Raw genomic sequence first — 26,430 nt, forward strand, 5'->3', positions numbered from 1 at the left:
AGGCAGCATCATTTTTTTCGACCCCTCGTATTTCTTTCTGCTCCGCAGTGTCGCGCCTGTCCTCTCCCCCCCCCCCCCCTTTACACTATATATACTTATTCTCTCCCCCCTATTAATCTGCAATCTTGCATCTCCTCAGCTATCCTCGATATCCGCGCACATTCCTATTATTATTATAACAGTAATATTATCGCATTATCGTGTTACACACATATATATGTGATTTCCTCGGACCTCTCCCACCCGTCCACTTTTTTTTCTCCTTCATCTCGCACGCAACAACTCTTTTCATTCCCCCCCCCTTCCCTCTTCCCCTCCACCCTTCTCCTCTTCCTCTTCCAGGAGCAACCTCGTATATAATGTATGAACGGCGTTTTTCCCCCGACTCTTTGTAGCTCGGCGCGCGGTCTTTTTACCGTCTGGACGCGTAATTGTAGAAACAAAGGGGCTGCAATTATATATATTGTATATATATATATATATATATACTATAGTCGCAATTACTTTGAACCGATGCTCGCGCCAGACCGGAAGTAACTACCGGAGTGTTTCGTCCGAGACTTCCTGATGAAATTATTTCCTCGGCAGTCCAGTCGAGTCCAGCCTCCCCCCTCCTCCCATATACCTATCTCAGCTGCTTTCCGCTAGAAATGATATTGGCTCGAGTTTTTAATTGTTTCCAACGAGGCATTCCGCGTAACAATGAAGGGACTACCGAGGGAATACGTTACTTTTTCTTACACCGTCGAATTAGATTATTCTCAAGTTGCGTTAATTATCAGGCTGATCGATTAACGCAGCGGAGAATCGGTCGAGTAAACATGAGAAGCTGCCGACCAACTTTACGAGGAGGTTCAATCTTTTTGGCGATAATTCAAGGTCGTAAAGCTGTCGATAAGGCCGCAGAGATACCTGGCGTGTATGCATATACATATATATACACCGAGATAAAGTGTAAATGATGCTATTGGTTAGCCCCTATGCATGTATTACATAGACGTATATACCGGTCGTGTTTAAGCTTCAGTCGCGGGGCTGTGTCGTTAGCTTAAACAGAAATAGTCGATGAATGCGCGAGCGACGGGGCAACGTCGATAAGAGTAATGAGTATTAGTATACGTGTCCCTCCCGTCAGTCCCGGTAGGAAAGAAGCGCACTCACGCAAGTAAGATGCAACCATGGTTGTAGCAAGCCCTCGCGGCAAATCAGAGATGAAAAATACCACGAGAGGCGTCTACTTTACTGCCTTCATTATATTCACTCTAAAGCTACTTGAGATATTATATCTGGCAACTGATCAAGCCTCTCTTCTCAACAAATTACTGCACCGAAGAACACAAAGACAGCGATAGTGCGCCTTGTTTAACAATTTTATTCCAGTGATAGCGAAAAATCTGTAATCTTTGCAAGAAGGAAAGCCGAGTAACGCGTGAATCTCGTTAGAAGAAAAAGCTCGTTCGCACGAAAAATTCTTTCTAGTTTTTTCCTGTTAGAATCATTAATCATCGATTATACGCTCGTTACAGAACTGCAATTTTCTCTTAATCGTTTATATATATATATAGCTCTTGAAATTTTTCTTGCGTTTCATGGAGTAATGTGTGTTTTGAGATTGTTGTGTGAGTGAGTCAGTTTATTAAAAGGAGGGGGCAGGTATAATTGTATACAGTGTTTTCTCGATAAAGCAATCTTCTCCGAGCTGTAAGAAGAGTAAAGAGTTTGGAGATTAGAGTTTAGGGAATTCTCGAGAGAAAGGGAGGGGGAGGGGGTGGAAAGTCTTGTAAACGAGTTTCAGCGTTTTTACCGCAATCTTTGGCTCGGTAGTTTAACCCTCGAGAAGAGGCTTTTCATCCCACGAATATCGAAGAATTTGTCGCTCGGTTGGAAGCAACTGGAGCGAGAAAACATCAAAGGAGACTCCCTCCTTTCCTCTTTAACCCCACCCAAGGCCCGCTCTAATAATCATTTATTATCCCGCTTGATAATAATGAGTAGGACGATATTATGAACTTCGGAAATTAAGGCTTTGTTTAAAAATTAGCTTCTTCCTGACGTGGGTATACATATACATGTATACAGTTTCGGTCAAACTCTTGGAAACTTTTCAGACCCTTCCTTTCACCTCGCTCAACTTTACCAGCTCGAACAACCTTCGATTTTACCACCGAAACTCGATTCATTCGCGTTAAGCGATCAATTTTATTAATTGGGGGAGGAGTCGATGCAATATTGTTTAAAGAGATTATTTTACTATATAGATAGGATCAGCCGTGATTAATATATCAACGTGGAAGCATTCTCGGCGAGTTTTAGATGTTTGCTGGTCATGCAGTACAATAAATATATGTGTAGCGATCCTCTTGGCGAACTCGAAGAATTTCAAACGGTATAATTACTTATTAGGTAGGCACGTCAGTGGGTATTTTCCGAGTGAAAAACAAAACACGCTATATATACATGTATGCTCGTTCCGTGCAAGAAGCAAATGTCATTTTTCGCGATTCTCGAGCGGTGCCTTTAACGCGACGTCGCAAATTACCTTATATATATATATATATATATATATAGTCGATAATTTCTATCGGAGTCTCGCGAGAAATGTCGGCTGGAGTGAGCAAGAACGAACCGTGTGCATCTTATTAGAGGAGGATCGAGTCACTGGTGTACACTTGAGTGAGTTGAAATTGTTGGTGGGAGGAGTTGATGCGTGGAGGTGGTAGGAAACTCTCTACATTAGCTCACTTTGTAGAGGCGCTAAGCTTATCGAATTAAGTCTATATGGTGGCGTAGCTCCTCAGAGAGAGAGAGAGAGAGAGAGAATTTCGTCTATTAGCATTCAGAATCTCTCCATAATCTTAGACCCTCGCTTTGATCTATCGATCCTCTTGTACGAATACAGTATATACCTGGCCCTCCCCATGTTCAGTATAAATTCACCTTATTACAATAATCCCTGCTCGGTACTATATATATAGGTTCGCGTTGATGAAGCCGATCATGAAGAATTTTATCCTGAATCGTGATAGCTGAGAGAGGATACTCTCGGAGGAGCGAAGAATGAATGGAAAGCAAGAAAATGTAGTGAGAAATGTGTGGAGATAAATAAATGGGGTGATTTTTGGAGGAGGATCCGTTGTCGCGCGCTACTGCACGCAGATGGTCGCCGGATAAAGGGAATATAAAGGATTGGGAGGAAGGTGCGATGGCAAATATAGACCAATGTTAGGTTAAATGGCACCGGTATGGAAATGCGATCGGCTTTTAAAGGTCGAACCGCGTCCAGCTATGTTAATTCTATACGTGTTACTCGAGGTGTAACTTGTGTTTATCTTCCAATCTACCGAACGTACCTTAATGAACGTTTTTGGACCACCTACGTTCCGAAAAGCTGCACAGTAAAGCTGGCGGAAAGATGGTCGCGACCAACAGGTTCTTCCTTTCGAACCGAGCCGAACGACTTCTCTCTGTCACACGCGTCTATACCTTGCTCGTGAAAACCCCCGTTTTCTTATCTTTCGCTACTACATTCAACGCATAGCTATGATATTTATTGTTCCATTAATCGAGCCCCTGACCACTTTGAAGAATTTCTATCTACCGATTATTACACGTGTATGAATTGTCAAAAATCTCATTGCGCGATATTTACGATTTTCTCTGGCGACAAACGTCTATGATAAGTGTGTGTGGAAAAAGTGTAGAGAGTTGGATATCCGTGCACGCGATAAAGGGGAGTGGATTCACCGAGGAGTTTTTGGATGATTGGACTCTTTCGGAGTACGCGTGTGCACGCGCGCACTCTGAAAGAGATGTTGCCTCTCGATATAGTTATTTATCTTAAAATATACTCTACGAGAGAGGCGAGAGAGCACTTAGGAGGGAAGATGTACGAGCTGGAGAGACTTTGACCGGCTATAGCGACACGGCAAACCAAGAGGAACACGAGGGATAAAGAGAATAGACTTTTGTTTCCATCGAATGCTGCCGGAGGGAGAGGGGAGGGCAAGAACCAACTTAATGGTAGATCAGTCAGCAGCAGGCCACTGACTTTCTCGCATAAATATAGAGAGACAGGCACGTCGCAAGAATTCGTACCGTATACCCATTGTATACTTACGGCCCTCGGGAGAGAGAGAGAGAGAGGGAGCTCCTCTCCTTTATTTACACGATAGGGTCACCCTGGCAAAGCAACTTGTAAGAAAACAAAGAGAGAAAATGACGATGGAAAATTGGAGAAATTATCGACGAATTTGTGTGAGAGAGGAATGAGAGACTCTGGTAGATATAGTATAGATCCTGATGGCTAGTAAATTTGAAGGGAGGAGGGTGAGCGAGAGTCGCGTGAATCTGGCGAGCTGCCAACCAGTGGCGGTTTATTATAGTTTTGTTATGACAGCAGGGCGTTTCGGTAAATTAATGTCGAAACAAATGTATCTCGTCCTAAGAGGTCAGGATTGTAGCTCTAATTGAATTGGTAAACACCATAAGTTTAACCGGTAAATAATCACGTGGACGTAAATCACTTTTGGACGATGAGCTGTCAGACGTGTTCTCCAGTTCACCAGCCAAACGATCGTGCGACCCCCACTCTTTCTCTCTCTCCTGCTCTATAGCTTGCAGCTCCCAGCGCGCAGTTGAGCCAGCTGAGCCAGCGACAGAAGAAACCCACTACACAACAGGCGCTCCCCTCCCCCAAGCATTTCTCTATAAAATACGAGGAAAGCCTGCAGGTATCGCAACTTCTCCCAGATCGATGCCATTGACATTTTTATTACTTTTCCCCTCTTTCATTTTATATAATTATGATGCATTATTTCTAAACATATCACAATTATTCTTCGTCTCTTTGCACTTGGCAAATGATGATGACTCTCCATTTCAACACTATTAATCGTTTTAATAATTATTCTAAAAGAGTGATCGAAATAAATTTTAATTAGTAGAGAGACAACTGTTTTATTCGTACGAGTTGGAGAATAAACATTGTAATGAGGAAGTGAAAGGGGTTAGAGGGGGAATTAACCGATAGAATATATTTTTGCTGGGCCAAATGCCGGATTTCTTAGGAAATACACTGGCAGCTGGTCGGCGATGCGACAAATCATAGCCGCTGGACAGGCTACAACGCGCCACCAAACATCCATCTCTCTGCGTTACGTGCAAAACTCTCCGACGTTCCATTGCAAAAAGTCAGAGCGAAAAACGCTTCTTTTGTCTCTCTCGTTTTCTTCCGCAGTTTTCATTGAGATAAAATTAACAGAGAGTCAGAGAGAGAAAGAGAGAGAGAGAGACTCATCTCAATTGTACAAGTTTAATCCCCCCCCCCTTCACCAATTAAATCTTGGTAATTATCATCCTTTCACCCGAAGCTCTCCAGTCCGTTAAGTAGAATTTGTAATTGCTGAAACCTGGAGATTTTTATTCGATTGCTGTACCGAATCGTATTAAAAGCAAATAGTCTCTCGCAAGAGTTCGCATCGATAGTTGTCTCGCAACAGCAGCTTTATTCTTAATTGCTATTAATTCCCGACGTATTTATTAAGATAGCTGGAATTTCGAAGGATGGGGATCCGGTAAGAAGAGAATAAGCAGAGCGAGATAATGCCTGTACACGCGAGTACAAATATTACAAAAAATATCTCCGAATCCTGGTTGAAAAATTATAAGCCTCGATTACTGTAGCAGCGAATATACGTTTCCAGCACAGTAGGAGCTTAGTGATGAAAAGTATTGTTAATTCAGAGTAAGTTTGGTTAGATAAGAGTCGTCCACTGGCGGATCGACTGGCATTCGTAAGATAACGAACGCTTGGTGGGATGATAAAAAAAGCTCGATAGGTCGATAAGGAGGGGCAAAAAGAGAAGAAGAAGAAGAAGAAGAAGAGGAGGAGGAGGAGGAGGAGGAGGAAGAGGATAGGAAATAAAAAGGTACGTGGGAATTGTGAAAGGCAGGCAAGGCAGGCAGCAGGTAGGCAGGCAGTCAGCTAGTCGGGCTTTCGTGAAATTGTCGGAGAATGAAAATTAATGAAGAATAAAGTTGCGGGAAGTGTGCGCGCGGTTGAAAGGTGAATAAATGGGATAGTAAAATGTTGGCGTGGATAATTTCGGGGTGAGTGTGCATGCGGAAGCTTACGGGGGGAGGGGGGGAGGTGGTTTGTTATAAGGCCGCGGGTGCGCCCGTTCTTATGGTGCATCTGAGCGGGATGAAAGTTCCGCGGGGTTAAGCAGCCGGTATTTCAGTAATGGATGCTTATCGCTGGCTACCGCACGAGTCCAACTGCAGCGGCGGCAAGTCGAGTAACGAGTAACAACGTCGCGCCGTTCTCGCAGCGATCCTGTCGTTCGTTGCATGCGACACGCACACTCGCGCACGCATCGGCATAACCTCAGCTCTCCACAGCCTCTCTCGATTCTCGACCACCGCCTATATAGCTCTCCGTGGTTGTTATTAATTCGCCACTTAGGGCGTAGCATATATGTTCGCGAGCGAGACGCCTCTCTGCTAATTCTTTTTCGATAGAGCCATATGAGGAATTAACCCGATGTATATAGTTTTATATCCTCGAAAAGTGGCGTATCAGCAGCATTGACTAAAAAAAGGACTCGTATTGTTTAAAGTCTCGTTCTCTCGCGGAGCAGCTGATTATTTAAGATCGCAGGGGCCGAGAGCGCGCTTAACATAAGTTTTTAGCCGAGGGAGAAAAAAAGTAGGTTAGAACCTGTCGTCGCGGAAATGTATAAGATCGTGAGAGAGAACCTGGAGAACCAGTGTAATCGTAAATAAGAGGCAGCGAGCGACGCGGGCATTGATTTTCCTCAGATCGACTGGTTTTTCCAAGAGTGGGATGCGAGTGTTTATCCCGAGATGTTGCAGAGTTTGACTCCGAATGGTACTACTTATCGCCATTTTTGACATTTCCGCGCACGATCCTGCACTCGGCTTCACTCGATTAATCTCTTCTCTCCTCTCTTGCAGAGTTGCTTATATATATGTAGTCGAAGAGTCGCGTGAGTGATTCAGCCCCCCCCCCTCCAACTTCTTTCAGCTTCTCGCGCACTTACCGCGATTAGCCGCTTTTTCCTCGATTCCAACCCATACAACCTTAAAACTATTCTATATACACAACCCCCGCCCGATCGTATCATCATCTCTCGTTCGACCAAGCTACCCCCCTACCTTACCACCGTCAACCTTGCAGAGCCAACAACTCGCACGAGCGCTCTTTCCTCATGCCAATCCAACAATTTCTATTCGTCTCGATCGTTCGCCACTTTCAACTGCAGCAATCTTTCTAAAAACAAGTGAAAATAAAACCAGAATGCTCGATAAATAACATGCTACGTAACGACTAAACTCTCGTAAAAACAGAGCTAAAAGTTTCATTGAAAAGCAGGGAAAAAAAGCTAGTCGAACCGTAAAATTAAACGACCTTGGAAATTTATGACTTATTTAAGGAGAACAATTTATACAGCGAATAAGAATCGAAGTAGTTTTGGATCGGTATTTTCAGTGGGAAATTTACGAACGAGCGGCCCCAACAGCTATGGGTATTATTATTATTATATTATTATAGTACGGTTGTGCGCCACTGCACCTTATCCACCAGTTAATTTAATAGAAAAGAGACTAGGATTGCTAAACGTTATGACAGCTATATAGTATGCTCGTTGCAGGGAATTCTTATTAATTAATCGTCGCGAGAGACTTTCTTTTTGCAATAAATAAATCGTAGCAGACCAGTCTCAGGGTTTCTCTCGTTCTCCTCGATTATTATTCGTCGGGCTGCGAGTGCGCTGTGCACGCCTGAGAAATGTCGCAATATCGCTGCTGCTGCAATAGTCACGCGGCCAGTGCTTCAGTTTACTCTACGAGAGTCGAGTCCTACGGATAGTGCACTACCTGCAGAGTATCACGAGTAAAAGCACACACACACGGTGCTGCAGCACGCTTACGGCAAAACGACTCGAGGCGTGCGTTATGTTATGTGGCAATTGACTGGTTTTTCCAGACTCCAAGAACCGCGGACGTTTCCTCGCACTTGAATCGTGTTCCACACACTTGCGAGCCACCAGTCCCTCCATTCTTTTCACATCACTTTCGACACTACGCGCCTCTATCAATCTTCAAATTTATTTCTTCCTCGCTTCACTTTCATTCCTACCATTTCTCCAACATTTTATTGTACAGCCAGGCTACTTTTTTTTTTCACAATCTAACATTTATTTATTTTTTCATTTGCATTCGAGCTTTTACAAATTTTTATCCGGACGAGAGTTAAAATAAAATCTAAATTTTACTCGCGTCTTATACCGAATATTAGAAACGATCGTTAGTTGTCGCGAAACGATGCAATTATAACTATACTGATGTGGCGTCTATGGCGCGAGTTTGAAGGAACGTTAGCTTGAAGGCGATGAGCATAGAGTCACGTTTATTTATCGCGTTATTTAGATTGAGGATAAAGGGAGTATGGTCCAACACTATATACATATGTATAATGTATATAAAGTCCTGGTCTACTCCATCGGAAGAATTAAGGTGCGCACGCTTGGAATTTCTCGAAATAAAAATATTATATCTCGCCTCGATTTTAATCCATCTTATTCCCGATAGGACTAATTTGAATATTCCTGATGCGCATCCGATCTAGCGTGCAGCCTAGAAAGCGATAAACCTGGAGGTCCCCTGCAGCCATATGTGCTATATATATGCACATTCATAGATCGATATAAATAATTGATTCCGTTTGTAGAGCCGCGGTCCAAAGTAACGCGTTATCACTCGTGCATGTCACGTGCATATACTTTCTACACACCTTCCATAATCGCATGAAACTACATTTTCCATTATCTCCACCTTCGGGATAATCTACACCCTTGATAAATGGTTCGCCAACTTGTACCATTTCCATTATTATCGCCACGTGGGATAAAATAAAACTAGGCGCCATTTTACTCTGGAATAAATTCTCCTTTTATAGGAGAATTATGGAATATTAGCGAGAGCGATTATAAATAGTATCGAGTGGCTGTATAGTTTGGTGACACATGTTAAAAGTTTAGAGTGGCCAGCGGGAGATTGCCGAAGCAAAACTGGTCCGGTCGGACAGCTGACGTATCAAAGAGATACCGACCGAATGTCGGTTCTTCTTGCGGCCAGATCTCTCCACCGATATATCCGATGAATAATTTCTAATTAATTGACCGCCGTCAGCAACCAATACTAACTACGCCGCGCTTTCATTATTCACCTACGAACGACGAGCCTACCGTTGCTTTATGGTCCTTCCACCTTATAAACTATATCCCCAGATATATATATATATATATATAAATGCAATCTCGCATTTGCACAAATATATAGCAAACAGAATGCACTTGATGACCTGCAACGCACGGCACGTCTATATTTCAACTCGACAACTTCATCGTCGATGCTCGATACTCGATCTTCGCACTGTTTTGCCCCTCAAAAAATCACTTCATGATACCGACAGCGTTTCTTCCTCGTTCGCTAACTATTTTCTAAGAAAAAATAAGGTAAATATAGACACGATGAGTTTAACAATGAAAGATAAGGTTTATATCAAATAAACAGGAAAGGTTTACGTTGTCCGTTTAATTCGAGCTACTTCTCCGCAAGAGTCAACAGCAGCTTTCCTGCCAGATACAACCTTTCAAGGTATACAAGACAAGAGCTGTGTAAGACATCGGACTAAGGGCCGAGCATCGAGATAAGCAAATCTGTCCGCTATACACACATATATATAGGAAAATTAACATCCATTACGTTGTTTCGCTGGATAAATGAGAATCAAGGTGAATTCTGAGTTTCCCGCGCGCGGTCAGCGAGGAACACTGAAGGTGAGAGCGGCTGAACGAAAAGAAGAGTGATTCTGCAGGAATCTAAGAGCGATTGGATCGAAATGCAAGAATTTTTACAGGAAGTACGCAGAGTCGCAGCTGATGCGTATAAAAAAGAAGAAGGACGTTGCGCGCGCTCGGCCTTTTAGCTAATAATCATCTTGCGGCTATAGAGAAATAAAAAATGAGGAAGCAATCGTCGTTTGATATATTTTTCACTGGAGGTCGTTATTATCGTTACACAATATATAATCTGCAGGGAAAATTCGGTTCCGGCACGTCGAGTCTACGAAACTCACTTTCCTGCACTTTTATATCCTGAAGAATTTGGCTCGGAATTGCTATAAGATCTGGACGCTGAAAAAATTGGATTGTTTCCGGTATAGCGGTATATATACGCATGGGATGATGATATAGGTATCGTGTAGGAAGGTAGGACGCGGGCCGAGCGTGAGAGAACCGTTGAGAGAAGGAAACGTTGGAAAAGAATGACGAGGTATCGAGCGAGGGGGGCTTCGACATTCGGAATTGCAAATGGCCAAGAAAGGTATTGGGGGAAGGACGAGAAAAGAATTCCTGCGTTCGGCATGGAGAGAACGGTCGGCCTGGACGACGCGACGCGGCGCGACGGCCGCGACGGTATAATATTTGGGTTACGCAAGCTCCAAGGATGAGCGTTTGATCGGGAGAGGGGCGCGGGGCTGCGGGGATTCAGCAGCCGATGAGAGCTCCAGTCGACGCGCTGAGAGGATAAATAAAGGAGGAAAGGACAACGAGGAGGAAGAGAAGAGCGAGGTCGCTTCTTCCTTCCTTCCTTCACCCTCTCTCTCTCTCTCTCTCTCTCTCTCTCTCTCTCTCTCTCTCTACGCACATTCGTTGAATTGCAGATTCGCCTGGACAGATGGGCACGCACGCACAAACTCGCTGCACTTATCGCGCGCGTCAACAAAAAAACCCTAGGATCACGGAAAGACTTCCGACTCTACATATATTATATAGATATACAGCTATCCAGCACTTGTTTTTATTCTTACATTTCGTTTATATTCTCAACCCTGAATACGCGATTAAAAGGACAATGAGTGATCTAATGAGGTAATCGTGAGAATGTAAAATTGTCAAGGTCATGCAGCGCGAGAGGAGGCATCGGCTAGTTTAATTGGGATTTCTCGAAAGGGACGGGGGAATATTGGGAAAGTTCATTTCCTCAGCGACGTTAATTTAGCTCCTAATTGGGTGAAAGCTGAAAATTCAACGGGCGGAGTTTTCCGTGAAATATCGAAGTTGAGCGAGCTATGTAGGAGCATTCTCTATTTTAAAGCTTCTCTTCGTCGAAGTCGGAGGACTTGACGTGTACGACGGGAGAGGGAGGAAGGGCTGTCGTGTGCTGCGAGTTGCGACGGTTGGCGTCGAGGAATAAGCTCGGTCTGGAGTGACGGAGCTATCGGTTGTATATGTAGGAGCGACGTGGCGACAACCCTAAAGGCACATACGCGGTTACGTAGTACGGGCACGCCGGTGTACGGGTGCGAAAAGCGTGTGTCGTGTCCCGTTCGGGACTAGTCGGGAGTGTCGGGACTGCCCCCGACTGCCCCCGAATACGCCTGAACCACTGACAAAGTGCCTAGCTGGCCTCGCTCGGTTCGCTGTCGAGAATGATCTATCGAGTAACACGTGTTCCACATCTTCCTAAATTCTTTACAAACATTCACAGTTTTAGTGTACACCGCGTCTGCTAGCTGCACGGTTTCTCGTTCGATGATCGGAAGGAAATAGTTTCATTAGCGCTCTGCCAGTTACGCTCGACCGTTTATAAATACAGCCTCTCCCATGGTACACACACACACACACACACATGCACATATAGATGCAGAATTTATACAGAGAAACGGAAAAGAAGCTATAAGAGAGGACAAACTCGACGACTCCTTCTCTCGCGAGCACACACTCTTATGGAGCTACTTTTTCTTTTCTCCTTATTTTCCACTATAAAGCACTCGATTACGCAGAGGAGTATTCCTCTTGGCACACTATTCTCAAATAGTCTAGGTACGCGCGTACGTACGTTCTACGTCTTATCTCTCTTTTTCCCCGCGTGCGAATATTTTTTCTGCCCTCCTCGACCCAACGAGCCATAACAAAGTCTTTTTTCTCGCGGGTCCTCTCCGCGCAAAAAGATGACATTTTCTTAAGTGGCCTAATTAGCTGAAAAATAGAATGCAGAGTTTTTTTTTGCTTTTGATCATCAATGCGAGCCCCCGTCACAGATGTTTCCTTTACGCTTCGACGAGCACGGGGAAAAAATGTGGCGACCGTGGTCGACGGGCGCGACGGCCGCGACGGCTCCAACCACTTCTCATCCTTTATTATATGGCATACAGCATAGCATAGCCTTTCCCGATCGCGCTATTCGTTTAACAGTTTTTCGCGTGGATCCTCCAAATTATCTTTGATTAAAAGAACCTGAGAAAGAGAGAGAGAGAGAGAGAGAGAGATGACGACAAAACCGGTTTAATATCGCATGCCGTAGCTACGCATTTCCGAGTAGAGGACAATGGAGATGAATTCGTGCGAATAAAAGTATTATGGGACGTTATAGCTGGCTTGTAGATATATGTAGGAGGGAGTAGTAAGTGAAAAAAGCAGAGCTGACGGATATTCCTTTCGAATATAAATTGTCCTAGTCGTTAGCAGCGCGCGTAACTCTCTCTCTCTCTCTCTCTCTCTCTCTCTCTCTCTCTCTCTGGCGGTGCATGGATAAAAAGAGGCGCGCAGATATATAGAAGTTTGGGTGGAGAAGCTCGCGAAATGGACTGGTGGGGTGGTGCAGCGGTGCAACGGTGCAGCGGGACTGGCCTTACCGGTTTGCGCGCAAAAATTAATACGTGACCCGGCCGATCGGAGATTGGTGCTTTGAGGGGGGAGCGAGAGCCGGCACAAGACACGGGTGTCAAAAGCCGCTGCAGCAGTTTCTACGGTAAGAAAAAGCATTCGGTTGGAGGGGCGGCGGCACAACCTCCTCCTCTGCCGATTCAACCGTCCAAGATAGGACGACTGATAATTCCCCTATGTCCAGCCGAAAAAACGTCGGGACGTTCGTAGCAGCGGCCTCTCTCTCTCTCTCTCTCTCTCTCTCTCTCTTTCACTCTCCTCGCGATGACGCACGGACGAGAAAAGAAATATTCGGTCGCTTAAAACCCTCCTAACTGCGGAGAATAAATAATTTGCTTCATATATTTTATTCTATCAAAAGAAAAAAAAAACGGCGATAGAATGGATATGACCGCGCACTCAGCATCGCGAGAATAAAAAATTCAATAAAACTAACACATTGTTGAGTAATTTGCACAGTGGAAAGAGTCCGTACCGTGCGGACTTTCCCACAAAAATCCCTTCGACGTTATATCACTTATTATTACAAGCGTAATTAAAGAATGGCAGAGAGGAAAAAGAAAGTATATATGGAAGGATGGAATCACCTTTGCTCTTCCTCCCTGCTGATGGCCAACTGATTTTACGTAATTTCCGCAAACGATTGAAAATAAAGTATGGAAAATACTTGAATAGTATTGCACAGTATGCACATGGGAAGGAGATCGCGCATGTAGGATGAGCTAAGGGGCTGACACGTATACCTAGGGAGTAGCTGAGGCTGAGAGACTGCAACAGCAACAGCAACAGCAAAGGAAAGGAAAGCATAGCTTATTGGCGCCTGGGTCAACCGGTTCGCTTTAATGCCGCACGCTCCATGAACTTGGATCGTAGTAATTAATTCGTTTTTCCCTCTTTTGCAGCTGTGTCTCTCTAGTCCCCCTCCACCAATGAGATATGAAAATGTCTGCGGGTGTATTCGCGTGACTAAGCGCAATCTGCATGTGGAAGCAACGTCGCGCACTGCTTTGACTACACTGCAGTCAAACTTGTAATCTTTGCAGAAATTGAAAAGAAATTTGGACGGAAAAAATAAACCTAGTATATATACCAGTGTGTGGACATGTTTGTATACGAGAAAATCAATGATCGGGAAAATTTTGTAAAGTACGACAAGAGAAATATGTAATGTATATTAGTGTAGGGGGGGGGGGGGGGAGGGGTGAAGCCTCTGAGATTCCCTCTGCACGCTTGGCTACTTGGCAAAAATGCTGATCGGCTGGTCAAAGGGTTAAGTAAAGACGTAGAACGCTTGCGTGCCTCTGCTGGGAACCTCTGATACCAGGGGGAGCGTTTAAATGTACCGCTCTGTCCTCTCTCCCTCTCTCTCTTCTTTTACAAGGTACCAGAAGGCACCACGAGGCAGACGGCGGTATCAGTGATACGAAGCGCGCTTTACGCCGCGCCATTAGCCCTCCACAATTATACCGCTCGATACCGGAAACTCATATGAACGTCCTCGAATATTCTCTCCTACTTTTCGACTCTCGCGATTCGACACGCGTCGGTTAATTCCATCGGCTCGATCGGAACTTTTCTTCTTCATTCTGGAAAATGATTCGTCGGCATGGATAACGAAAGAAAAAGAGAAAATGAAGACACACATTCGGGATGAGAGCCGCCGGTATATAAGCGGGATATGTGTACGAGTGTTGTGGCGGAACCACCTATATATATCTATATATACACATGGAAGAACGTTCTCCGGAAGAATGGCACGCGAAGAGAGGAGCAGCAGCCAGCTCGCTCCAGCTCCCGATGAGAAACTAGTCCGTGGAAATTTATTCCGCTGAAGCGAGAACAACAAATTACAGTCGATAGCTGATCTCTCCTAATAGGACGCGCCGGTAGCGCTTGTGTGCTGCCAGTGTCCGAGGAGTCCAGAGAGAGAAAGAGAGAGAGAGAGAGACACGGCAACGTACACCATTAAACGTTAAACGTAGAGCGCGCTCAGTTGGTAGCCATCAGGAAGATAAAAGTCAATGGTTGATTCTCTCGCGAATCGCACTTTTCCGTGCATGCGGAAACATCTGCCAGCACTGATTCCCTCGCGCCTGTGATTTTGATATATTTTTGCATTTTACGATGGTAGATAAATAAAACCTTTCGTGGCTTATTAATTATTCCGCTAAAGAGAATGGTGAATCGGCGGGAGCAGCTATAGCGACGTTTTAATTAGACGCTGCAAATATTTGGTTGGTGGGACCACGTGTCCCCCGGGCTTTATCATCCTTCCTAAAGAGCCAAAAATACTCGACTGATATATAGCGTGTTTTACGAATGGTGCAAAGGCCTCGTCGCGAACGCGCGCTAAGGGTTTTAAATGGGCCCCGAGAACGCAACAGCGAAAATCTTGTTCGCTGCTTAATTTACTAGCCGCGTATGATCGTTCGCGCTATAGAGACTCTCGTCGAATCAATCACCGACGCTTCTCCCTCTCGCTGCTTGCGGGATTCGTCGGACGAGAATTAACGAAGGCAAGTCGCGCATGCAGCAGCGGGAGAACGTCCTATAACGTGTATATATATATATATATATATATATGCGAGTGGTAGGACAGCAGTCCGAGTCTGGAAATTGGAATGCCAAGCACGCCAATCGGCAGTTTAGGAGAGTCTTCTGTCATTTATACGAGATTCTTGCGTAAATACGGATCACTCGTATAGCGAAATAGTGGTTTCGTCAGTTTTTAACGCAAGCGAGCAAGCCCCCTACATATTCTCTCTCCTGGCCGCTCGTTTAGGCAAAATACCCATGCATGCGCGCGGATAGACACCGCAGCACCGGGATAACTCTAACGAGATTCCGCGTTAAGCCCCAATGATCCGAGCGAGAAAATTATTCGCGCAAACCCATTAAGAGTTTGTTTAGCCAGGCGAATTAACGCCTGCTCTTTCGTAAGCCAGCCTGCGTTAAATGAAAATCAATCGGCGCGAGAGAGTTAGTTTCGTCCAAATTCGAACTACCGTTTAAAAAGGAGTTTGTTTTCGCCGTGCTGCTTTCCACGAGAACGGTATATACTGTACGGCTATAGAGGAAAACGAGCGAGAAGGCTCAACGACATATATATATATATATATATACATGCCTGTATAGCCTCTATTATATACACTTACATCTCAACTCTCATCTGCATCATCTATATAGATTTCTCTCATTCTCTTCCCCCTTGCACCCATTCACATATTTTAAACTATTTATCTTAGTGCAATCTAAAAAAAAATCCAGCCACGCTGCATGTTTAACAGTTCCGTAAGTGTCCGATATGATAATGACGGTGTGAATGATAAGAAGAAGCGAATTTAATCGCTGCTAGCTGTACATACATAAAGGAGGAAGCGGCGGTTTTTCTGGACGATTCAAAGAGTAAAATCGAAATGAGCGTCATGAGCGATGGTGATTAGCGGGAATATAGCGAGAAGAAGAAGGCGGACGGGCGCGGTGAAACCGGTAAAAAAGCTTCTCGTTCACGCAAGATTACGGCGTTGCTATATGTACGTTCCTCTCTCGATTCGCGAGCCATGCACACATGGCCAACTGTAATATCGACAAACTCGCGCACGCATGCGCCATTGCATATGTATTTTTACGTACTCCACGTATCTCTCGTCCCTGTTGACACTGGCTCCTCGAAATTTATGTAGGAAGCTAGGAAAGTCGCCGGGGGAAGAAAGCCCGACATGTGACGGCACAAAAAGCCACGTCCTTATAATTTATACGTTAAACGCCTTCTATCTGCACTTTGCCCTTCCCCCTCTATCCCGAAATAAAACTTGACGAATCGAGAAAGAAGAAACTCTATTGTAGTGTGTATTTTAGTGTCTTTGCTAAACAATGGATATAGAGGAGGAAATATGAAGGTTGTCGATGAGAAATATCACATCATGAGGCTATGCGATTTTTCGGTAAAACAATAAGCTGGATCGATATATAGCGTACTCGCGATAATACATATATACACTGCCGGTCAAAAGTTTAAGACCACTTGAGAAATTTGGCTGCAAAACAGTTGCTTCTTTAAACGCGCATAGCTTGATAAAGAAGAAAGATAAAAGAAAATTCGAAACACCATTGGAAAGGTGATGAAATTCTGCATACGATGGAATTAGATTCATTTCCTAGAAGCTGATAATTACAGAATTGCAATTAAATAAAAATGCTGCTAAATTAAAAAATTTTAATTTTTCGTTATGTCAATTCAACCTGCTGCAGCACTTGTAATAATTATGGTAACTATGTGAAACTTTGGTGAGATAAAGCTCAAAGTTTTAGCTTTAATTTGAGCCATCAAACGTAACGATATTCATCGTATTTCCTTATTTTCATAACGTTTTTCTGAGTAATGTCGAGAAAAATTTTAGACCGAAAAACAACTGCCCAAGCATTTAAGACAATTTCAGATCGAAGAATCCGTCAGTATTAACGACTTATTCTACTTATTCCATATTGCACTTTTATTCAATTAAAAGAAATATGATAATTGTAAAGCTTCGAATTAATAAAATAGATTTGGTTAATTATTACTCTACATTTTTTTATTTAATTTAAAATTGAATAGTGCTTTGTGTTAATTGAATAAAAGTGCAATATGGAATAAGTAGAATAAGTCGTTAATATATATACCGATGGATTCTTCGATCTGAAATTGTCTTAAATGCTTGGGTAGTTGTTTTTCGGTCTAACATTTTTCTCGACATTACTCAGAAAAACGTTATGAAAATAAGGAAATACGATGAATATCGTTACGTTTGATGGCTCAAATGAAAGCTAAAACTTTGAGCTTTATCTCACCAAAGTTTCACATAGTTACCATAATTATTACAAGTGCTGCAGCAGGTTGAATTGACATAACGAAAAATTAAAATTTTTTAATTTAGCAGCATTTTTATTTAATTGCAATTCTGTAATTATCAGCTTCTAGGAAATGAATCTAATTCCATCGTATGCAGAATTTCATCACCTTTCCAATGGTGTTTCGAATTTTCTTTTATCTTTCTTCTTTATCAAGCTATGCGCGTTTAAAGAAGCAACTGTTTTGCAGCCAAATTTCTCAAGTGGTCTTAAACTTTTGACCGGCAGTGTATATATATATATATATATATACACACATAGACATGGTACACGGTTCCATGGTACTGAGAGAAGACATGGACGGATGTGATAGAGAAAAAAAGTTTATCGAAGGTACACGCGTATGCGACCAATTGATTTTGTTAAGCCCATGTTGGATAATTTTCAAAGGTTCGGGCCTGGATGGAAAGAAAGCAAAATGTACGACGCGTTGTGGCAGAGAAGGAAAGGAAAGGAAGGGAAGGTTGACTCTCTGGAGAGTTTAGGCAAGCGCAGATCCCGAGCGGATGATAAGGGGAGGACACATCGCCACCTTGGCGCGACGATCGTAAAACTTGGTCAGGTAAAGCGCGGTTCGTTTGAGAAAGAGGGAGAGAGAGAGAGAGAGAGAGGCTGAACACTAGCAGGACGGACAGGAGCTACTTATATAGTTTAGGTATTATAGTATCTGTGACGCGACGACTGCTCTTTCGCTCAATGGGAACTCAGGTGCGTGCGAGCGCTCTTCAGCATCTCTCTCTCTCTCTCTCTCTCTCTCTCTCTCTCTCTCTCCCCCCGAAGAAACTGCAGCTTATATATATGTAGGGACTATATAGACCTCTATAGAGAGGGTGAAGACGATCGTTTCTCCTTGTTTATCCTACGAACGCGCGTCTCCCCCTCGCCTCTTCTCTCCTCCCTACCAAGTAGTAACGTACAAGAACCTCCGGGGTGGTCCAAACCACGACATCGGTTCATTAATCGGCCAGATACCCGAGAAAAATATGCTTTTACGATTCCTCTCATTTCAACCGACTACCACTCACCTTCCCGATGCTTCCTTAATCACACTATAGCTCCGATATCCTCTCCTCTCTCATTTGCTTCTACATTTCTTCTCAAAGATCCTTTCATTCTTCCTTGCACTATCCTGCGCCGGATTATTCTTAAACGATATTGCACGATCGCATTTGCACGCCGCACGGATCAACGGATCAATCGGGAAGATAATGGATACGATTATATTTAGTGATTTTCGCCCAATTACATTGTTCGTGCTAATTATCCGATATACCTGATTGTGCTTGTTACAATAACTAAGGAGAAGGAAATGGATTAATTATTATTGCGGCTTGATAATTACCAAACATTTCGTGCACTATACCAGAGGATAAAAGGTTGAATCGTATATATGTTACACACGGCTCAACCGAAATTTTACAAGGTGAAATAATCTGTTTCTCCAGGCAATTGTATCGCACGACGATGAGAGGCTATACCTCTGGTAGCGAGCAGGGTGGTCCTTGCCACGAAATCGGTTCATTAATCGATAAGATAGCCACAAAAATGTGCTCGCACGATTCCACCAGCTTCCATAGACCGCTACAACGCATGCACGCTTCTTCGCGACACCGTAAGTATAATTGCCTGACTAGCTTAACTCTTTTCTCCTGTTATGCATATATATATATATATATTCTTCTTCTTCCATCGATCCTCTTCAACACCCCACAGTGCTCTGCTCGCGTTACTAATTTTATCGTGTGTCGATCCGAAGATTGAATCGTCATAATTCTTCGACAATTATCCCTCTCTTTATTTATTAGTTTTTTCTCGGAGTAGCGGAAAGATTATCGAATAACGCGAGTTGGCGTCAGAGTTTTACAATTAACAGGTAAAAAGGAGGATGAGCTAAAATGGGTGGGCGATGCAAGAGTGTGTGTGTGTGTGCAGAGGGAAAGATATGCCTTTAGGAGCGGAGAATCCATAATGAGAGACAAGAGTGCTAATGAAGAATAGGTAAGTTCTTGTGGAGTGTGGATAGAGCGAGCCGAGTAAGACCAACGTGCAACTACACCTGTCTCTCCTCCAGAATCCCACAGAAAGCAATCCACGACGCTTCCTGCAGCTCTCCAGCTCTCGGCAATTTATTATCCCACTTTCCAACTTATTTTCTTACGACTCTTATTAATAGAACGGGTTATTCTCGCAAACATTTACAAACTCTATAGAAATTCTTTAATTTCACTCGCGATTAATGCAGTTTTTCTCCTGCATAAATTCCACTCCAACAAGTGGAGAGTATTTAATTATATCGAGAGCTGTGATTACCGCCGCAGTCATTAATCGCAATTGTTTATTTCGAGCGTCTATCGTAGCGGTGCGATCGCGAGGTTAGGCTCGCACTCTGATGAAAAACGCTATATAGCTGAGTCTAGCTCTTATCGCCGAACAAGATCGAGACTAAAAATCTGTCGTTGCAGGGGAATAGTTTTAAAAAGTTGTTTGGCGCGCTTTATTGGGCCCATTTTTATGGTCCTGCAGCGGCGTTGGGCCATCGCATAGCTCTCTCCCGTTCCCCCAAACGGTTGCGGACTGCTCTCTGGGGATCATCCGCAGTGGATGCACCCACGGGGGCCCAAATTCGTTATAGTTTGTCACACCGCATTAAAATCTTTCACTTAACGACCTTGTCTTTTGTTCCTCGGTTCCATCCACCATAAAACCAGTCTCGGTCACTGCCAAGCGAGCCTCGCTCCTCAAGCACAATTTCTCATTCAAACTATAGCGTCGCTGATACCATTGTGCCGCTGCGTGTATATATATTTAAAGTCTTTTTCACGATGGAGAGACGATGAGGATGTACGGTGGTGGATGCTGGAATGATGGTCGTGTGCGTGCGGCGCCACTGCAGCGTGGAACCGGCGGCGAAATACCGTGTAATATGTACTCGTCATCGCGCAACGTCCATGCCAACTAACATTTCTTTGCTAGAGTAGGTTTCCCGGCTTCCCGCCAGTTATTTAGACGCGCGCGAGCCTCGTCCTGGCCGTTTATTCGCGGCAAACCGCCAAAACGCATTTCATCTCGGCAGCTCGTTCGCACCCACGTCACAGCGTCGTATCAGCTGAGAACTCAGCTGCTACTCTGCTCGCGCCTCGGCTTGACACACACACACACACACACACACACACCGTTCACATTTTTCAAACGTCTTTGCAATGCTGCTGCTGCTTTTTACTCATTTTTTCTCTCCAGTTTCTCTCGATTTCACTCTACACAGCCGTGTCTCGTACGACGATTTATAACAATAAACAAATTTTCTCCAACTTTCCATCCATACTTTTCTAATTAGTAATCGCGAACACGAGGAGCGAGCAAACGTCTTCCGTGAAATTTCCCTAGATAATATACGTCTTTCCCCCCTATTACATTTTCCTCGATATATCCTGGTTCGCGTATTTTTCGTCGCGTGTATTTTACATGCGTGATGGTAATACATGTGTATACGTATATACATACACTGGAAGGAAGCTATCGCTGGTCCAGTTTGTCGAGGGGGGAGGAGAGGGAGGAGGGGGATCGCCGCCGCGAATTTTAGGCATACGCCGCAGCTTTTCTGGCGGGGCGCACGCGCTCCTGTCGAGCAGCAAGATATTCCTGGAATTCGAGAGTAACGCGCTGCCAATAATTATCGCGTTAGTGGAATTGTCGTTCGATATCCGTCCTCGTGCTCGTGCTTCTGATCCCGCTCTCACGGCTATATGAGCCGAGGCCGTGCACGGCACAAGGGAGCACCGCTTCCTATACCAAACACGCGCGCGCGTTTATTATCAAAACAGAATTCTTTCGCAACATTTTTGTCCTTTCTGGGATATGGAATCCTCTCCATGCCTCTTTTTTATTCCTTTATCAGCTTTATCGACGAGTGTTCGACATTTTTTCATCTATCGCCTCGTTACTAATTTTTTTTTTTTACTTTCCTGTAATTCGGAACAATTTGCAACGACACCGGTGTTTTATGGTCATTAGGCGCCGCGGTAAACAACGGATAAACCCAGCATAGAACAATAAGGAAATTCCAGCGTTTACATTAATACCAATTGTCTCCAGGATTGATTTTTCACTGTAGAGCTTGGTCGTTTTCTGGTGTACCGCGGTATCCAGCGAGAATACCGATGATTGCACGCGGTTATCGAGACTTACACGCGTTTCCTGGAAAATTGTCTCTTAAATAGCGACACATAAATCCTATATACGTTTCGTCATCTTATTAGTTTTTGCCGCGATGAAAAAGTTTGCCATAGCTCGTACATTATATTACGTATGAAATTTTCATGGATACCGGGAACCGGTCGTTCCGAGTTCCACGTTCGTTGGGATCATAACCCCGGTTCGATAAAACAGCGCAGCCTATCCCAGTTCCCATTCCATCGAATCAGAAGCCGCGTAGAATTTGATTCTCTCATATCTGAAGAGTTTTACATCGGGTCGACGTATCATCTCTCGCTCTCTCTCTCTCTCTCTCTCTCTCTCAATATCGCTAATAAGTCAGATTCCCCTCCACCGTCTCGCAGTAATATTCAAATAGTCCATATACACCTCGCGCAGATGTGCATTAAACCTTATAATTTATTCGTACGTTCAATGTACCATGCGATGAAAGACGATTGATAAATTTTGGCGAGCAGTATAGGGTGTCAGTGTTCGGTTAGGAAGATCGGGAAATAGCAAGAAATTTGGTTACGATCGATTCTAACACCGATGAAATTCAGGTTTACCGTTATTCCAGTCTTGCATTCCCGTTGAGATCGCGCAAGATAACGGAAAATCCCAAGTATAAAAGGCGGCCCGGTATACATAGTACGTATACGCATGTATAGTATAGGCGCGTAGAGAGACGGCAAGGTCGATCTAGACAGTCTGGGACGAGTTTCGCAAGAACCTTCCTCCCCTCCTCACCCCTTCCCTTCCCCCTACGTCTACGCGAAGAAAACAGTTTGCAGCTTATCCGGCTACAGTTTGCGTGCCTGTGTGTGTGTGTGTGTGCGAGACATGCGCGCGCGTGCGCTCGTGCATGCTTGCAAAAGCATCACGACACGAGTTTACTTTTATTTAAACGTTCCTTCCTTTTATTTAGGGCCTGACCCGAGGCTCATTTTGCTCCTTTGCCGGCACTGACCGGTGTCCACCGGCTCTGAATTAATAGCCCGCCTTTTTCCCTGTATTACCTCACGCACACCACCATCTCCAGTCGCCGCGGCTCTACACACGCCATTTACCCAGTACTCGGGTATTTACGCACGTACACACACACACACGCGCGCTTCTCTCACTCTCTTCGATCGTCTTCGCGGTGCTACGATTCCGCAGCCAACTTTTCCACCGGGTAAAACGCTACGATCGTCAAGTTGGATTTCCGCGCGCAGACTTTGATTTTCGAGGAATCTCCAAAAATCGGAATAGTCGAAATTGGTGAGCGGCGGCTTTTACGACAAAGGAATCGAGCGCAGGAGTGTGCATGTGCGTGGTTTGAATCTGTTAATTCGAATCAGTGGCCGGTGCGCGCTTACCGGCAGAAATATAGTACGGAGGGGGAGAGAGCGCTAGAGTTTACGCTGCACAAAGGACGTTGGCTTAATTAGCCACATCTATCACAGGCCTAGAGATGTACCGAACCTTACTGACAAATCATGCTGTCAGAATTAATTGGCAATGTTAATCCTTCCGTAGGTATATACCTCTCTCTCTCTCTCTCTCTCAGTGTCTTTGTGCAAGGGCGATACAATTCTCCTGCTGACCAAAGCTCGCATCGTCGTTCGTTCGGCCTAATAACCGCAAAAACCTCCAACTGTTTGTTGTACATCGAAGGGGAGAGAAAAGTATCCGAGGAATATAAAATTTCTCTATTTTCTTCATCATTTGCACATTACACACTTTGGGAGAGTAGAGTATGATAGGTGCGGAAGAGCGAGGAATAATTATTTCGACTTGAGGAAGAAAAAGGGTAGTAAAGCGATGCAAACTACTACTCTCCAAGGTGGAGGAGTATAAGAATAAGTGTAAGGTAGTGGGGAGGAGGTGATGGTGGAATAGCAGCGACAGGAAGATGTAGGCATGGGTTTTGCAAGGAGGAGCGTTAAAAATGCTCGCTGCCGCTCGCCGTTTTCTCACGGGGACCCAAGTTCCTCCGTGCTTTATTGCTCCTTGCCGCTTCTTCTTCTTCTTCTTCCTCTTGGGCAACGAGCACGATAGGAGGGGAGGGAGGACCAAGCCCAAAAGATTTCTCTGTTCTGCACCTAAAAGCCGGGAGATTAATTGCCGCGCACCCGGACCAGCACCGGCACCGGCACCGGCACAACGCGTCCCCATCTCCATCTCCATCTCTTCGTCTCGATCTCCACCCCCCCCCCCTCCTCCCCCTGCCTCACCCCCTATTCAGCCCTCGTCTCCTCTCGAACGCGAGAGAGAGGCACGACCAAAACGTCAGAGCGGCGGTCACACTGCCACAGACTCCCTCCCCCCTCTCCTCATCCCCCTCCTCCTCCTCTCTGACATAACCAAACTGTAAATCCTCCATTTAAGTAATTAACGCAAATTTTGCCAAACTCGCAGCACGTCGCCGCGTAGCGTCGCATCGCGCGTACACCGTCGTCCGTCGCGTAGCGTCGCGTCGTGTCGGCTCTCCACCAAAGCCCCTCGTCGAATAATTTGCTGGCGATTCGATGGTATCGATCCACCTGAGTATACCAATTTATAAAGCAAGTCAGGGCTTTCAACATTCTTTTTTACGGGAGATACCATCTTTTTGTAGCATTGATATAAGCGATGTAGCCTTTCGCTAAATTTATTCGCCTCGATTAACAGGACTTTATTACACGCCAAGAAAACCAATCCCTTTCATTAGTACAAATCTAATGGATTATATATATATGTATATATGTATACGTGTGTAGCATACACGGCGGAACTACTGATTTTTCTCCAATTAATAAACGCGCCAAACGACTCGTGTCTTTTGATATTCTGATATTTTCATTTGGCGTCGAACGATCCATCAGGGACTGTTAATGGCACAAGGTATACGAAACGTATAAAATAGTGGCAATGAAATTCTATTCTAAAATATAATACGCAATGAGAAACAAGTTTCTTTTGGCCAAGAATTTCGTCGAGGCGAGGATCGATGAAACGCGAGAAGAAAAGGCCGCGTTAATTAACAACGTATAATCGGAGGTAAAGGGAAGAGAGAGAGAGAGAGAGAGAGAGTCGCATAGAATTGTGCGCGAGCGTAAGGAGGATGCAAAAAGTAGAATTGAGACGTAACGTGTCAAGGGAAGTACGAGAGACGGCAGAGTCGGTAAAATCGAACGTGTCTCGGCGGTACAATGTGAGAGAACCGTCCAAGTGTCGGAGCGTTTACAAGAACAAACGAGTGGATACGATCGCGAAAGGCTGTGCGCAACTCTGACTGCGAAAGAGGAAGAGGGAGAGAGATTGCGATCGTAGCCATTAAAAGGCAGCAAAACGGAGGGGGAGGGGGAAGGAGAAGCGACCAAGCTGGATAATAGGAGAAAACGGTACTCGACATCGACGTCCAGTCAGCCCGTACACAGTGTAAACGGCAGTGGCCGCGTACTATATGATCTATCTACACTACTAGATCCCTCCTCTTTTTCTCTTTAGTTGACTCTACTCTGTCACGAATCGCTGCACCAAGAGCCACCAGCACGCCTGACCTCCCACCAGACAGATTAAAATGATGCACTGCTGATCTTTCACCTCACGAGCCCGAAATGCGCCACTAAACTATTTCAGGACTGGCGAAAGGGAGAAGGATCGACTCTCTCTCTCTCTCTCTCTCTCTCCCTCTCCCTCTCCCTCTCTGGTTGGAAGCTGTGAATTCGACCGGACCGAGCCTACGGGGACGCGAGCCGTGAACCCTCCTGCCTCCTTCCCACCGACTAAAACTGACGCGTCCGCGCGCAAACCCAAATCTCTTCGTCGAGATATGTTTGTAAACACCGCCGGAGCTGACTCTCTCTTATTCGCTGTCATCGCTCTCCTCGCTGCTAAAATACCCTCTCCTCGCCCCTCTATCATCCACGAGATACACGCTCTCCCGTAGCCGCGATCGTCCTTCGCGTCTCGCTCTTCCCTCCCCCCTTCGCCCCTCATCATTATACTCAGCCGGAGCCAGACTCTTATTATATTTACCCGTAAAATCGTCTCCACGTGGTTTTCTCTCTCTGAAATATCCGATGGCCGAGGTAATTTTCTCGGAAATGAATGAAAAACTGGCCGATGAGATGTATCGTTATTATTATTCGATAAGAGTGGAGCGACAGTCGCGCATCACGATCACGAGCCAGTGTACATAGTACGTACGAGTATGATATGTCAGCACAGCGACGCTACGTCGCGACGCGGCGCGGCGCTGCGGCGAGTCGACTCAATTCCCTCAGTCGAGCCTCTTTGTTTCCCACGAAGCAATTCGAGAGAGCTTTGCTCCCTGCATGCGAAAATACTTGAAATATTTTAGTCCCGTTTCTCCACGCTACAGGATAAATATACTATACACCGCTTAGCGAATAATTTATGTCTTGGAAATTCTCGTCGTTCATTTGTTCGATGCTTCACTTTATATACAGTCTTTGGACGAACGATCGCATTCTGCAACGCGAAAATTCGTTCCACCGCAACGCGGCAATCTTTCGCAGGCTCTCTTCTCGCGTTGGACCAAGAATCGGATTAGCGTAGGTCAGAAGGAAAATTCGGTGTGGAAAATCTGTAGATCGTTCATCAT

General features: G+C 44.8%; 1 protein-coding gene across 2 annotated transcripts in view; it reads right to left on the reverse strand.

The window, feature by feature from the left end:
• Positions 1 to 26,430, reverse strand: part of vg (vestigial) — a 57,666-nt gene that overhangs the window by 27,100 nt on the left and 4,136 nt on the right. The window lies entirely within an intron of this gene.

The sequence above is a fragment of the Prorops nasuta genome, unplaced genomic scaffold (genome assembly GCF_024137725.1).
Source record: "Prorops nasuta isolate Cenicafe-Biocafe unplaced genomic scaffold, Cenicafe_Pnas_1.2 PNAS00010, whole genome shotgun sequence".
NCBI classification, from domain to species: Eukaryota; Metazoa; Arthropoda; class Insecta; order Hymenoptera; family Bethylidae; genus Prorops; species Prorops nasuta.